We start from the raw sequence: 5,094 nt of genomic DNA on the forward strand, positions 1-5,094 counted from the left end.
TTGGGAATTGTTTTTCTTCTGGTCCTAATTAATCAAATGTCTCCCAAATAATCATATTCTACACCTACCCACCCCTCTCAATAGCTAGTGTGTGTATTTTACGATTCTCTCTTAGCAAACCTGGACTGCACATTTAGATTCATTAAAATTGATTAGAACCTAAATATTTATCTCAAATACCACCATTCAAATGAAAACTCCACCTATTTATTTGTTTTAAGATTCGGGAAATCCTACAGGGAAAAACAGATGGAGATTGGAATTAACCTATACCGAGCACGGGAAAGCACTGTGATTTCATAATAGCCAGGGCCCAGGAACATGCATTAAATACAAACTAAAATGGCTACAATTATATTGTTCCCAGTACAAAACTTTATCTCCTACTTAAAGCAAGGGTAAATAAATAATACAGTTTGACGTAGGTTTTATTTGCTCTTGACAATTTCTACCAAAATAAATTAGTCCATTCTGACCAAAATGACTGCCATTTAGATATTTGAAAACAGCCTAAGGATGCACAGTTCTTTCAGTAAGCTTCAGATGAAGCATCTCAGAATAATGGTAGCAATAACGAGAGTTACAATAGGTAATCTGGGTGGCCAGACAGAGAAAGAGAGAGAGAGATTCTGTTGAAAGTTTGTTTTGTATGCAGTAATTATTTGCCACCTAGATACGTGGTAAGCACTGGGGTCACCCAGATAAACAAAACAGAGTCTTTTTTATTTTTCTTAAGTATCTCATAAATCATCAACAGGTAATTACTGTTCGAAGTGTTAAGTAAAATTACAGATGCATGTGCAGAAAACAGAGCTCTCCATCCACTCTGAGAGTGCCCAGGAAATCTCTGTGCATGTCACTGCAGAAAGGAAACTGAAAATCTGGCAGAAGTAAGGCAAAGGATAGAAAAATGAGAGAGGAAAGAATAACAGTAACACAAGGAAAATCACATGCAAACTAAGCGAAAGAAGCAGAATATGATGAGGGAACACCAGCAACTCAGGGTTTCTGAAGCTCAAGTGAAACGTCTAAGGGATCAGAGAGGAAGCTGTCCAGGTAAGTGGACTGGGACCAGCTCTTCATGGTCTCACTGGGGAATTTCCAGACACTTAGATCTTACCCAGAGTGAAACAAGGAGGTCTTACATGATTTTAAGACACACAATTTATCTCTGTTGTTTCACATAATTATTATTCAAATGTTCTTATTTGTAATTTTCCTTAATTTGTAATGTTTTCAAATGGTCATATCTTTTGGATTAATTTTAAAAGGACTACTTTCCCAAAGACATTTTTGATGACTGTCTACCTGCAAAATGAGGCAATTTCCATATTTTTTCCTGGCTCCCTTCTTCATTCTATTTTATTTAATGTTGAAGTCTAGACTTATATTTTAGATTTTCATTCCTTAAAAGTGTCATTACTATTTTGTATTACATATTTTGTCTTTCTGATAGTTCCCCAGGAAGGGTTGTATAATTTCTAAGCTGTTGCCTATTTTAAATGTTATTCTTTCTAAATTTTACACATAAAAATAATAATTTGTCTGAGAAATAAAGACTTAGGTAACATCCATCATTCCCTAAACTCAAGCATTTTTCCCAGTACTTTTGGCTTTTCCTGTTTAGTTCTCTAAAAACAAGTACAAAACTGGTTTAATTTCTCTCTCTCTCTCTCTCTCTCTTTCTCTCTCTCTAAGTAACATTTATTTACTTTTGTACTTTTTACTGGATATTTTCTTTTTATTTGAAGTTCAAGACTTTATTCAGATTTGGCTATTTCAGTATTTATTTCTCGGTACTATATATATTTTCTAATCTTCAGATTTAGTTCTCTCTTCAGCTCACAGAATTTTTCTTCTACTATTTCATTGACTATTGCTTCTGTTTCATTTGCTCTGGTATATTTGTCAGGATAACAAAGGAAGAGGCTGCCTCTCATAACAGAAACAGAGCCTGATGGTAATTCTTGCAAGGACAGAGCTATGCTTGAAAAACACAGTCTCTCTGAACAAAATAAAACTTGGACCTCATTTATGGTTTTGATAAGCATGGGACTAAGGATTTGAAGACTTGTGGGAGTGAAGGTTCCTGGGGATTGTTAACATTTTGGCTGTGGAAGCCAGTTATTAGAGTGTGGCTGTTGCTGATAGGCTGACTTCCAGAAGCATGGGATTCCTGCTGCCTGGCTGGCTTTCTAAAGTGTGGTTATTCAAAGATTATTCATTTTCCACAGTATCCTCTTGACTGATCTTGACTAGCAACTCGAGGCCCCTCTTTTAGTAAGATGCTGCCACACGAGCTCATGTTCCATTGTGTCTGCCAGTGCAGGTTATGAAGGGATTAGGTAGCCACTATTTTTCTAGATGCCGCCCAAATGTAATCCCACAGTGTATTTATTTATCTCTGCCTGTGCATGTGTTATGTGTCAGGCTTGAGCTCCTGGGAAACAGGGATTGTGCAATCTAGGAATTTACTAGATTACTGAAATCTAGTAAAATTACACTCTCTTAGAGTGAGTAATACATTGAATTTGTCAGGACTGAAGTTTAAACAGTAAGTATCTAATGGTGAAGTTTTAGATACCACTTGGAGGCAATTGGCAGAACGAGTCCTTCCTAGATACATCATTTCGGTATCTGGGTGTTCTCTATTATCAGAGTGTTTATCAGATGGCTGTTCATTACCTATGAAGGAAAACATAGTACCACCACCAACAACAAAACCAATTCAAGTCACACTGGTCTCTGATCTCACTTGTGCATGCTTGTCACAAAGTTCAATTTGAGAACATTCCTTGTTCTTTCAGAGTATTTGTTATAACAGATCATTGTGTGTATGTGTGTATTTTTCATAGAGTCTGCAAAAAATAGTCTCCTATGTTACGTATTTTGTTCGATAAAAAAACATTGTAAATGAGATTCTTCTAAAAAATCCTTTGTAATTTTTAAATTATGTTAAAATTTTAATTTAAATTTTTGATTAAATTATAATTAAAATAGAAAATTTAATTAAAATACAAAGCTATTTGTTGAGTGTTAGACAAGTACATGCATAAAATCTGCTTTTGAAAAATTAAGAGACTAAAATTACCAATATGTGTGATTATGAGTGTTCACTTAATAAAAATTCAATTTTCTTTATTATAAAGTCCATATTTTCATTATGAATTTAGAAAGGTTAAGGGAAGCACTCACAAAAAAACAAGTAACATGTAACGAAGTCTGAAACCTGAATGAGAATTTGTCATTGGCTGAATGAAAATGAATACACTAATGAATCTGAGTTATGTATAATTTGAATCTTGCAAAGAAGCTAGTCCTCGTGTCACTGCAGGATTAAAACATCAAGCAGTCCATGTTCTAGTGAAACTAAGTTAGAAATAGGAAAAAAAGAAAATCCACCTTTTCTTCAGTCTGTAGTTTATACCATGGAACCCTTAGCTAGGTTGAAAGCCTGGCCTGCTTTAACCCACACACTCCTTGGCAATAGATTCTGAACTGTCACAGGCCAGTCTGCCTCTATTTCCTGACTTCAAATTTCCAGGAGCTTTCTGGCATGGTGCTTGAATGTATATTCTGCCTAATTCTGATGCCAGATTGGGAACGGTATAGAGTTTGCAAGGAATCATGAGTTCTAAAGTTAGGGTGATCAACCAGTCAGGTTCACTCAGGAGACTGAGACGTGGTTCTTGCAATGTTAAAACTGGGAAAACATAGGTTGTTCCCCAAAACAATTTGTTCCCTCTGTCAAATGAAAAACAAGTTTGCTCAAAGAATGTTTCCTCCTTCTCCTTCTCCTTTGCATCCCTCCCTCCCTCTTTTCTTCCTTCTTTCTTTCCTCCCTTTTTCTTCCTTTCCTACCCCTCTCCTCCCCTCCCATTTCCCATTCCTTCCTTCCTTCCTTTCTTCCTTCCTTCCTTCCTTCTTTCCTTTCTTCCTTCCTTCCTTCCTTCCTTCCTTCCTTCCTTCCTTCCTTCCTTCTTTCCTTTCTTCCTTCCTTCCTTCCTTTTCATGCTGAGTTTTCAAGGAGCTCCAAAAACAGACTTGATCTAGGAGCTCCATCCCTCGCATTTTGCCATTTAGCTTTTATTCTTTTGGTGCCTGACATTCTTTCAGATGTATCACTCTGATGGGTGATAAGGGTGTGGGGGGCTTTAACTACTGGGTGCATATGAACTTGAATCAGCAGCCCAATTATCTCAGGGATTCATGACTATAAGCCAGAAGGGAGCGTCAGAATTCCAACTCCTCAAATGAATTGATTTCTGTAATAATTTCCTGGATTCTAACTAAAACACATATTTGTGAGATAATTAATGGCAGGGTAAGCTAAGCTATACTATTTTTGAGCTGGTGAGGACGTGGAGAAAAGAGAAGCCTTATGCTTTGTTGATGAAAATGTAAATTGTTATGGTCATTTTGAAAAAACAGTGTGAGGTTCCTCCAAAAATTAAAAAATAGAACTATAATACGACTCAGCAATCTCAAGTCTGGATATGTATCCAAAGGAATTGAAATCAAGGTCTCATGAATATGCCTGCACTCCCATGTTCACTGAAACATTCTTTACACTAGCTAAGATATGAAAATAACCTAGGTTTTCATGAATAAACAAATGGATAAAGAAATGTGTTATATATATATATATATTAATTATATGTGTTCAATGAAGTATTATTCCACCATAAAAAAGAAGCAAATCCTATCATTCTGAAAACATGAATGAACCAGGACATCATGCTAAGTGAAAAAAGTCAGACACAGAAAGACAAACACTGCATAATCTTACTCATATGTGGAAAGAAAAACAATTGGGCCAGGTGTGGTGGTTTATGCCTGTAACCCTAGCGTTTTGGGAGGCTGAGGCTTGTGGATCACCTGAAGTTAGGAATTTGAGACCAGCCTGGCCAACATGGTGAAACCCATCTCTACTAAACATCCAAAAATTAGCCAGATTTGGCAGCGCATGCCTTTAATCCCAGCTACTTCGGAGACTGAGGAAGGAGAATCACTTGAACCAGGGAGGTGGAGGTTGCAGTGAGCTGAGATCTTGCCATTGCACTCCTGCCTGGGCAACAAGAGTGAGACTCTGTG

The sequence above is a fragment of the Colobus angolensis genome, unplaced genomic scaffold (assembly GCF_000951035.1).
Source record: "Colobus angolensis palliatus isolate OR3802 unplaced genomic scaffold, Cang.pa_1.0 Scaffold262, whole genome shotgun sequence".
NCBI lineage: Eukaryota > Metazoa > Chordata > Mammalia > Primates > Cercopithecidae > Colobus > Colobus angolensis.